At 39.2% G+C, this 12330-nt stretch overlaps 1 protein-coding gene across 1 annotated transcript in view; it reads right to left on the bottom strand.

Annotated features, from left to right (window-relative positions):
* LOC136884717 (C-type lectin domain family 9 member A) overlaps positions 1–3958 on the bottom strand; it is a 303715-nt gene extending 299757 nt beyond the window's left edge. The window contains exon 1 of the mRNA XM_068230003.1: positions 3920–3958. The gene's annotated coding sequence lies outside the window, so the exon portion shown is untranslated. The remainder of the gene's footprint in view (positions 1–3919) is intronic.
* Between the last annotated feature and the right edge of the window lie 8372 nt (positions 3959–12330).

The raw sequence follows: 12330 nt of genomic DNA, 5'->3' as shown, positions 1-12330 counted from the left end.
TTGTGGTGTAAGGGCATGATTAAACCGTAACCAAATGATGTTGATAATATGTCGTCTAGTATAAGATCCTCGTATAAACCAAGGTTTAACTAAAAGTGTTGGTTGTAAATGATAATAGAAGTTACCTTTGACTTGTGCAGTCTGTCGAAAAAAATGCTGCCAGTCTTGACGCCCCTCCTGTCGGATAACAACTACATAATCAGAAGCTGGAACAATATTGTTAGTATTCGGAACAGGAAGACGAGAAGCTTGTTTTGCAAGACAATCTACTTTTTTATTGCCCTCAATACCCACATGACCTGGTACCCATACTAAGAATAAATGAATCACACAATTACCTACTGATTTCAATTTGCTCCAAACCACCGCCGCCTCAATCCTATATACTGCCTGCTCTATGCTACGCGGTTAACATGCTGTCCAGCGTGAGCTCTTAGTGTCACAAGCTTCCGCTAAGGGCGCCAGCTAACGCAACCAGTTTAGCTCCGTACCCATGTTGTAGTGTTCCCGTGCGGTTGCGTCGGGTATTTATGTGTATGTCTCTGGTTGTAAAATGATGAATTGTTGTGTTCCTCTCTTTATACCATAGCAAGGAATCCAAATTCTTCAGGAGTAAGGTTTCAAGAAATCCCCTCCAACTAAAGAACTTAAGGGAAATTGACTTAACGCTGTATCATCCAAGGGCCGTCAATGGATCCCATCCGATTATTCTCGTGTTTGTATTCTGAATGTTAGAAATTGAGATAAAACTAAAAGGAAAATATATTGAAGTAAGAGAGTGTGCCTAGTCTGTTTTCGAATTATTCCATTACCTTCAAACCATAAAAATAGCTCCACGAAAGACCAGACAGCGATAAGATATTTCCTCGGAACAAATCTATGAAGAAACAAGCTCTTCAACCGCAGCAAATACATTGGACGGCGAGTACGAAATTCATGTGAACAATGATGTCTCAATTCAAGTCAATATTCCAACGAGTAAGAATAACAGCAGTCATCAGAAAATCATGCATTAGAGGCTCCGATCGAGATTTCTGAGACTGCGATGAAAGCTGGTGACTAACCATAATGAACTTAAGACTACGGAGAAAATTCGAAGTCAACCCAGAAAATGATCATCTGAATACGGTAATGTAACTTAAAGCAGCTAAATATAATGAACAAAAGGCCGTTCATCTTTTAGATCAAATCCATACTTCTCGCAAGACAGAAACGGTGCGGTCAGAACAAATCACACGTTATTGTGTGGCGTGGAGAATAGTATCTAAATGTTTAAACATTTTGGAGAGGGAAAAGAGAGAACCTGTGTGACACGTCCACGTGATCACAGTCGTAAACTTATTTTCATGATTACCATTTGATAAAAAAGGTGAGATCCCAGTTACTAGACAGAGAAATGACCGCAATGGTTTCATCACCTCAAAAATATGTGAAAGAAGGTTGTCGCCTCCAGAGGGATTTGACATTCACGCCTGTTCGGAATGACGAAAAAACGCATCGAACAGAGGAATTTTGAAAAGATGAACATTCTGCTGTGCAAATATTTCCCCAGCGGTTACTGCTGCTATTCGCTTGATAAAAGAAATCGATGCCCATTTATAAGCAAATTATAAGACTTTTCAAGCGGGGAATTGACGGTGCGCTTCATGGAATCAATTTACTAATTTTTCACATTCCACGACGTCATTGACAGAACTCAGTACATTCGGCAAAACAATCCAGACTGTGTGCATTTCTATTCACCAGCAGGTAAAATACTACAATGGTTGAATGATGATTTCAACGTTTACGTTAAAATAATTCAGCTGGAATCAAAACGTGCAAAACTGAAGTGTCTGACTAATGGAACAACAGATGCAGGCTCGCTAACTGTGAAATCTATAGTGGAATGTGTGTCTTATTTGTTACAAAACGGGTTATTTTATGTTCTTACTAGATGATTTTCTGGAGATGCAATAGAAGCTCTATTTAGTGCAATGAGATTGGGTGGTGGGTGGATGATATAATGACATGAAAGACGCTCGCACTGCAATATGTGCTTTAGAACATACCGGTATCCTGAAATCTGGTCATGAGCAAAAGACCAGGGAAATAGTGATAAAAAATTTTGAGCGTCCACTGCTGGTAAATAGCAGTAAGAAAAGGACAGTAAAGGTGCTCCGTTACTCGTGTCGAGAAAATTCTGAAATTTGTATGCACCATGCACCAGTGGGATGATCCTAATATATCTACTGTAAATGGTAACATTTTATATACCGTATTTTACGTTTTTATATCGTAAGCCAAGCTTAAATGTGAAATGTTAGTTTCTCTATGTGCATTATCTTCTCAATTAGCAACATGTTAAAGATTACTTTATATTTTACATTGGTGTTACAGACGAACTCCCATTTAACCAACATGTGCTTTGGGTACGGTAAGTGCTGCCATTAGCAATGTCGCTGTAAACGCAATTCTCGCGGCACAGAGCAGGCAGTATATACTGTAGAGAATGAGACGGCGGTGCTCCAAACCAGAGCCGTCTACATTTTACTGTAGATGGCTCTGCTCCAAACACATAAATAACAACAAAAGCTTTGGCAACTAATACACAGCACAATCAAGTCGGCCGTGGCACAATGCACAAGCTCTTGGTTAGATACCGCTAGGTAGAGCTCACATCGCATTTCCTCGATATCTTGCAAACTGTCAAAAGAAGTGCACATTTCTGCAATTTTGGGTGACATCAAATTTTGAAAAATTTAAGGCGAGGTTTTTTAATAGATAAAATAGTTACTTAGAAGCTACACTAATGATCTAAACAAAGAGTACCAATATCCCCATCAAACCATTCATTCCAGCCTTCAATTAAAAGACTGCCGGTAATGATTATGCTACGCCACGCTGAGATATACGTATCAAGAGACTGTCTCATAAATATGTACCGTATCCGAATAACCAGCTGTGTAGCGTTGTCACAACTGGTCTCACTTATTTTATACTAGCTGATGTACCATGCTTCGCTACGGAATACTACATTGTATACAGAATTCTAGGTTAGGTGGTGTACACCTTGTGAGCAAGATTGTATTATATTGTATAGTTCTTAACGTTACCCTAGAAACGCGACGGCGAAGTCACCAAACGTCTTTTCTCATAAGAAGACTGGGTTAGGGAATTTTCATTGTAATGGTTAGCCCGCTTGCCTACAATCAGTTACAATCAGGTTAGGGATTTTTCATTATTATGGCAAACAGTCATTCTCCACCCGCTTTTTTACATCCTCAGAAAGACTGTCGTAGTGGTTTTTCCAAGTGAAATGAACATAGGTCATTACAATGACGTTAGTAGGAATGGCGCGATTAAAAGCAATATGAAGTACTCGATCAAATGAAAAACCACGCATTTTCTCAATTTTAACGAACAGTACTACGCTGCCGATCTAACAGTCCAAAGTTCCAGAGCTGGAATGACCAAGCCGCAGACAGCCGTGATCCGTGACCACTTTTAGTCTTTTTTCGGGGGGTTGAATAGTGGAGAATCCCAGGGCAAATCTATGCCCTTTTACTAATCTCTTTCCTAGGAACACCCGATGAGTCGGAAAATCTCATTTCACTACACTGGCGGCGAAAAAATCTATCTGACTTGGAGGCAAATTTTTTCTCCAAGCCAGGGGAGAAAACCCCTCTTCACTGCTAATTTGAAATAAAATGAATGTAGAATTTAATAAAAGTGAATTGTACCCGTGTTTTATCGTTTTCGAAGTGCATTCCCAACACCAGCTATTTCCCGCCAATATTCAGTCAGGCTGTTATACTCGGTACGCAGCAGTAATCCCATCTATCGGAGTTGAGCGGCAGCATAAGAGACAAAGAATATCACCACAAACAAAGGCCAATGTAAAGGGCCCCATACACGCGCAGACTTCTGGAATACTTACCTGCACAGACTTGCCTCTGGGAGGTAAGTCGGAAGTATGCAGTTGCCCACACACGCTCAGACTAAATGATTATTTACCGAGGAGGTTGAATACGACACGCTCAGCTGTTTTCTGTTTAAGATTATGCACTTCGGACGGTTGAAAAATATATACGGATCGAAATTAATTAGATAGTCGGTATAGAAGATGAGTTGTTATTTGGACATAATGTAGCGCTCTGCACGAAGAAGACGCTCAAAAAATGATTTCAGTTTTCATATTTGTAGGTTACCACGTTTACATTTATTGCCGCAACTCTGAGATAGCGCTTTCGTCGCAAAGTCTCCAGCTGAATTCAAGCAGCGCCAGAATGTCAGAGACTTGCCTGCGGACATTTTGTCGGCAGACTTATCGGCCATACACACAGAGCCATGTCTGAAGAGACTGGTTTGCGCAGACTTACCTCCGACTAAGTCTGCGCGTGTATGGGGCCCTTAACGTTATTGTTGATCAATGTTATGCGCTTTCAATATTGTAGGTTTTCACATTTAGTTTTCTTCCGACTCTGAAATACCACTCTTATCATAGTCGGTACGATAAAACTTAATGAAACATAAATGATCGGAAATTGTATTCTCTATTACTTTTGTTATGTAGTACTTTCAAATAGGACCAGTAATAACATATCTATTTAAAAATTAAAATTAGGCGCTTTCCCCTAAACTACAATTTCATACAGGGCGAATAAAATTGTTTATAACTTAGATTGTAGTTTCTTATTCCCCGACTCTATATACCGACTTTCATTAAATTCTATTCACCCACTGTCTCGTGGCTCGGCGCTGATGTGGACTTAGCAAAAAAAAAAATCGAAATTCATAAATATCTGTGTTATCATAGCCGGTACGGTAAAAATGTATGAGACATAAATGATCGGAAATTTAATTCTATGTAACTTAGTTATGCAGTATTCATCGATAGGAACACTAATGATACAAATGTTTGAGAATTGAATTTTAGGCCTTCCCCTGAACTACCATTTCACTCAGCGTGGATAAAATGATTTATAGCCTAGATTGTAGTGGCTCATCCCCCGACTTTACATACCGATTTTGATGAAATTCTCTTCGGCCGTTTTCTCGTGATGCGTGTACATACATACATACATACATACATACATACATACATACATACATACATACATACATACATACATACATACATACTGTGCCCGTCCCTACACCTAATGGCTCCGGCATGATGTCTACAGGGCGTTAACGGGTTGGAATAAAACAAATGGGCGCTTAACTCGACTAAGCTTAAGGGCATACAGGGTAGGAGACGGGTCATACCTAATTACAATGAGAACACATTCGGGTTAAAGATTAGATTAATACACGTGGTTTATTAGGCCTTAATGATGATGATGGTAATGACGCATTTATTTACAAATGAATTACATGGATTATTATCAATTGTTGTTGTTTGTTATCGACTTTCAGTCGTTTGTGATGGATCCGAGTATTATCTATCGCAGAGCGATCCATTATGACGAGATTCGAACGGGAAAACACTTATCATAGACACTGAGGCTATGTGATATCATTGACCAATAGGATTAACATGCATGCAACGAATCTGAGCAATCCCTATACTAAACACACAGCTATTCCCCAACGAAGTACCACGAAGGAACTCATAAAAAATGTGGAACAAACGCCCGGGTTTGAACCGACCCTCACTTGTAAAAAATTCACCACCCCGATGGTCAACACCATCGGTAACTCAATTATAATCACAACAAGATACATAAACCCTTAAAGAACACAAATTATATACAGTAAACACGTGAGACATCCAGCCTTCGGTTGAGCATTGGGGTACCAATGCCGCTGTCGGGAACTGAACTGACACCCGTTGGGATGGAAGTGGGACTCTGAAAACCCTAAACTACGTTATACTCAAGTGTGTAATGGCAGTAAACTAACAAGTACTGGTAACAATCGCCGTGTCATTTATTAGCGACTACATCAGTCTGGCGTGTTGAATATTTCATTATTAAGCGATTCTTTCGCCCTCATTCACTTCAACTCAAGGCTCCCTCTTACACGAGCGGACGAGAATACACAAAAAACCGACACTTCTCCTCAGTAGGTCAACTGCCCACAGCCCCCACACGGCGGGTGGTCATTGGCCTCGGCCTTCACAGGCATAACGCCCTTTCTTAACAAAACACCCCATCTCGGGGATCGTTCACTAATAAACTGAGCCTCATCGTTCCTTAAACAAAATTACATTGGCTCTCAATACTTCACTTCAATTCAACACACACATTCATTTACAATATCATGATCCCGCGACGCGACATCGGTTCCTATGATACCAATACTTGTTTGATTACCATAACTACAATTTATTATTATTATTATTATTATTATTATTATTATTATTATTATTATTATTATTATTATTATTATTATTATTATTATTATTGGGTTCATCATTACACCATCTCCCTACACGACTTACCTGGAAATTAGACCATACTGCGTGATCATAATTAACTTCCTCGTAATGACGGTGTAATTAATCCATATCTAAATTGTGATTTCTGATAAAATCGTCACACGGTAATACAATTATGAATTAAATATTCCTCAATTTGCACTTAAATGGTGATAAGCCTGCCAATTAAAATTGTACACTTCCTATCTAAATATATGTCATGGGAGGCCTGGGATGTCAGTTCCGAAGTCATATCTCGTAGCTCTGGGTGCTCACGGAATAAAATTACACTATTTACCAGCCATGCAATATCCTCGCTGGACTAACTACAACCTAACTTGAATTACTCTGAATTACTAAGAATTAGTCTCCTGACGCATCAATAATTACAAGTTTTCCCAAATAAAATGATTAAGTCAATCTATTACTGCATGCAAACTTATCGTGTTACCCCTTTATTTACAATTGATTGCTCAGACGTGTTACTAATTAAATAAAGTAAATAGAAGCTACGTGTATCATAGTAGCACATCTACACTACTGAAGTTACAATCTTTAACATTATAGCGTCAGGTAATGATAACTGTTCCCCGCCCAATCTGATTACGTCATATTAATTATGATTTATACTCATCTCCATCTCGATGACCCGTTGTCAGCTCAGGGAGTCCATTGTTGATTTAGTGCTGACCCATACGCACCACAGCAGTTACTGGAAGCACCATTCTTCTTTCCAACTGGGAGTCCATTGTTCTAGGTTGACGAAACCGCTGGCAATATTCCTGAGGCACACAACACGTCACTATTTATTCCAAGATTTATTTAGTTACATTCGGTGTGAACGTCCAGCCACGATATCGGACCTCACTCCGCAATCCGCGATTCAGTATCGGATTCCGCGTACCTTTGTCACTACTCGACACAGTAGCGCCGTAGTAATAATAATAATAATATTATTACAAATTATATTTAATGTTCGCGACACGTCTCTGATCTTTAAAGTTTAGACACTAGCATCACGTCTATCCAATCTCTGCAATATTTACGCACAGTACGCGATTTCACTTGTAAATTAAATTGAAATTCACTCAAACAAAAGATCACTGGAAGCTCGACGACACGTAGCTCCGCCGCCTGTAAGCCACAAATCCCGACTGACGCTTCTTCCTTTCTGCAGTAGTTTTTACTAGGGAGCGATACCCCTTCCACTAATTTGCGTATCGCCTATTCCCGGCGTACTCGAGGTAAAATAGTACGATTGGTCGGTGACCAGTATCTAGTTGGTGCGATTGAGACATAACCACTCAATTATCCTTCGGTGAATCTCTTTAAATTAATTAAAATATGTTCTGCTTCCCCCACCACACGGGGTGAAGTCCCGGTCTCGAGGAGCTGTCATGACACTAACCAGATGGCCCCAGTACTTTTCCACGCAGAAACAACACAGTATTCTTTCTCCTGCTGAAAGTTATCACGGAAGAGGACATTAAACACTCTAAATAAATGTCCCAGTAGCATTCATCCCTTTTAAATCGGGAGATGAGCCCCTAATTCGAGTTTTATTAATTTTCTACCTCGTCGGTAATTAAGTTGGCCAGTCCGATTCCAAGATGGCTCCTATATTCCGTTTCGAAAAAGTTAGTTTCCCCTCATTCTGTGAGCCTTGAGGAGGGATGTCTTCTCTCGAGTGATGTCATAGGGAATCCCCATTCGTAACCCCTCCCGGGTCTAAGTTGGCTTGGCTTCATCTGCGGGGCCCCCGCTACACAAAGGATAATACTGCGCAGTAAGTCGCAGACAAAGAAATCTCATAAAATAATTTTAAAATACACAATTTATCTATCTCAATGGTATGAATATTAATTAGTTTCGGTATGACCTCTATTAATGATATGAATATTAATCATTTTCAGCGTTCTTTCCCTTTAATAGCATTGCGTGCGTAATTACTGAGATCGATATCAACCCAAGGTCCTTGGATCATGCCCCTGTCGGGTTCAATACAGACAGACAGACAGACAGATAGAATTACGGAAAAGTAAAAATTACATTTCCTTGTTACTGTGGATATGACCGATACAGAAATACATTTTTTTTCAAATTCTGAGCAATGTACAGACAAAACTCTTATTTTATATATATAGAAGACTAGCTGATGTACCCGTGCTTCGCTACTGGATTCTCAGAAAGACTGACTTTGTGGTTTTCCTAACTGAAATCAACATAGGTCATTACAAAAACGTGAGTATGAATATAGCGATTAAAAGCAATGCTATCATATAAAATACTCGATCAAATGGAAAGCCGCACGTTTTATTACTTTTAACGAACAGTGCTGCTGTTAGATGGAGGTGCCAATCTAATAGTCCAAAGTTCCAGAGCTGGGATGACCAGGCCTCAGATTGCCATGAACACTCATCTGCCATTATTCTGCTAAATATGCACACTGTTAATTCCAATCAGTGCCTCAAAAGAGGGGTTGAATAGCCCGAATGCTTTGACGATCCAGTGTGTTACGTACCAGTAGTATAAAAAAAATTATAAACCAGGGGAATGGCATGCTAAAGAAGAAAGTTATCTAACTCCCCAGCTACTTCCCATCAATATTCAGGCAGGTTGTTACATTGTGTACAACTGGGCGAGTTGACCGTGTGGTTAGCGGTGCGCAGCTGTGAGCTTGCATCCGAGAGATAGTGGATTCGAACCCCATTGTCGGCAGCGCTGAAGATGGTATTCCGTTGTTTCCCACTTTCACACCAGTCAAATGCTGGGCCTGTACCTTAATTAAGGCCTAAGGCACTCCTAGCCCTTTCCTATCCCATCGTCGCCATAAAACCTATCTATGTCGGTGCGACGTAAATCAAATAAAAAATACTCTGTACGCAGCAGTAATCCTATCTACCGGAGATGAGGGGAAACAGAAGCCACAAAGCACATCACGACAAACAATGGTCAATGTAATGTTATTGTTGATCAACGTTATGAGATTTCTATATTGTAGGCCTTCACATTTAGTTTTCTTTCGACTCTGTGATTTGTAAAATATTTTATACCGTAAACTGTAGTTTCTTATTCTCCGACTTTACATACCGATTTTCATTAAATACTGTTTACCCATTTTCTCGTTACTTGGCGCTGATATGGACTTGGTAACAAAAATCCAAATTTATGAATATCTTTGTGATCATAGCCAGTACGGTAACAATGTATAAGACATGAATAATAGGAAATTTAATACTATATAACCTTAGTTATGTAGCATTCATCGATTACACCTCTAATAAGAAATATTTGAGATTTAAATTTTAGGCCTTCCCCTAAACTACCATTTCACTCAGCGTGAATAAAATAATTTACAGCCTAGACTATAGCGACTTATTTCCTGACTTTGCATACCGATTTTCATCAAGATAGGACTACTAATAACAATAATATTTGAGAATTAAATTTTAGGCCTTCCCCTAAACTACGATTTTTCGCAGCGTGAATACAATTATTGATAGCCGAAATTGTAGCAACTTATTCCCCAACTTTGCATACCCATTTTATTTAAAATACGACCACTAATAATATAAATAGTTGAGAATTCAATTTTAGGCCTTCCCCTAAACTACCATTTCACTCAGCGTGAGTAAAATGATTTATAGTCTAAATTGTAGAGGCTCATCCCCCAACTTCACATACCTATTTTCATTAGACCACTAATAACATAAATAGTTGAGAATTCAATTTTAGGCCTTCCCCTAAACTACCATTTCACTCAGCGTGAGTAAAATGATTTATAGCCTAGATTGTAGAGGCTCATCCTTCGACTTCACATACCGATTTCCATTAAATTCTCTTCAAGCGTTTTCTCGTGATGCGTGTACATACATACATACAGACAGACAGACAGACAGACAGACAGACAGACAGACAGACAGACAGACAGAAATTACGAAAATGTAAAAAGTGCATTTTCTTGTTACTATGGACATGACCGATACAGAAATACCATTATTTTCAAATTCTGAGCAATGTACAGACAAAACTCTTATTTTTATATATATATATATATATATATATATATATGTATAGATATAGATAGATAATCCTTGCTTAGTATCATGAGGCAACGGAGCAAGTATCACGTCTCTCGCTCTGGACAAAGAGACCTTGAGACAGACCGAGACAGACAAGCAACACGATACAAGTCTCAACCGGTTTACACGTGTGTACGAAGGTATCGCGTGTATCACTGTGCTTTTACAGAATATTTCTTTGAAAGGTGACCATGAGTGGAGAAATATCTGAGCGTGCATTTTGGGAAGAATTTATAAACTCCTACCAAAAATGCACATGTTTATGGGATTCAAAAAATGGCAGTTATAGTGATAGACGTGTCAGAAACAAAGCGTACAAAATGTTGGTTATGTTTTGTAAGACGCGTTTCCCTGAGGCTGATAGAGAGTTTGTGGTCAAGAAAATTCACAATTTCCGATGTGCATTTCGGCGTGAACTGAATAAAATTCGCAAGTCTAAGAGAACGAGAACCTCTTCTGATTATGTATATGTACCTAGTCTCTGGTACTTCAATCACTTGTTTTTCCTCAGTGATGATAAAGCTCCTCGAACTGAAGTTTCTAGTTGGGAAATCGACAACAGCAACGTAAGTAGCCTAATGCAAAATTGATTTATTTGTAATTTTATTATGATCACATAGTGAAGATGCACCCATAAATATAAATATTCAGTGTTTATTACCAAGGAGCTCTCAAGGAGATACAATGAGAAATGTCAAAATATTTCCCCTTACCCCGCCAGGTTTGACTACCGTATTGTAGGCCTAATTAAGTTTTTAATTAGATGCAGTATTGTTGATATTCAAAATCAGGATTTGTCATGAGGAGATAGTACTAGAGTACCGCCCTATTATACACATTTAAAAAGACCAAATTTAAGAAAATAGCGTCACATATTCCGATAAATTTCATTACATTTGATAATGTACAGTGGGTAGCCTATGTAAATGTGAACTTAACTCTGTGATGTATAATACCATACGCTCTTTAAAAGAGACACTACCTTCTTTATTATGAAAGTCTTTGAGCATATCTCTAAGCCGGGCTAAGTGGCTCAGACCCCAACTGGCAGTTCCGAACATGGTTCAGTCCGGTGGTATTTGAGGTGCTCAAATACATCAGCCTCGTGTCAGTAGATTTACTAGCACGTAAAAGAACTTCTGCGGGACAAAATTCCGGCTCTTCGGCGTCTCCGAAAATCATCAAAGTACTGTTGTTGGTGGGACGTAAAACCAATAAAATTACCGGTATTATTATTATTCATGTCTCTAATTTATTCTGAGTCTCGAGGAACATTGCTGGTGGCCCTTCCTTGTAATTGTGCGAGTGCATCGACTTCTTCACGCCATTCTCCTAGAATGATCATTCTGCTATCGACGTCCTCTTGATCAACGGATGATGGAGTGAAATAAGCCTTTCCGTTTCGAGTTAAGTAACTGTACAACACACAACTCTCCAGAACCACGGCGTCAACAGTGTAAACATGTATAGCGATATGCAGTGCTCAATTTCTAAAATCGTCCGTGCCGGAACGCATACCCACACAATTTGCCCCCTTTCCAACCATACGCCACACCCCCGTCCTCACATAAAAGTCACAAGTTTCGATATTTCAAAACATGTGATAAAAGTGTATGAAGCATGTTTCAGTAACTTTTTATGAAGCAATCCCCTTTAAAACACTGTGCAAAAAGAAACCTGAGACGTGCCAGAACGCCGTTCCGGCCAAAATTAAGCACTGGCGATGTGTCTCCTAAATACACTGGCGGAAAAAATATCCGAACACCATGAAATAAGGAATGTAAAATACGGCAATTTTGGCAATATATTTGCCGAGGTAACGTATTTAATTGGTTAAAGGTACTA

This window comes from Anabrus simplex, chromosome 13 (assembly GCF_040414725.1).
Source record: "Anabrus simplex isolate iqAnaSimp1 chromosome 13, ASM4041472v1, whole genome shotgun sequence".
NCBI lineage: Eukaryota > Metazoa > Arthropoda > Insecta > Orthoptera > Tettigoniidae > Anabrus > Anabrus simplex.
Note: the sequence above shows the minus strand (reverse complement) of the source record. Positions and strands in the feature narration are given on the sequence as shown.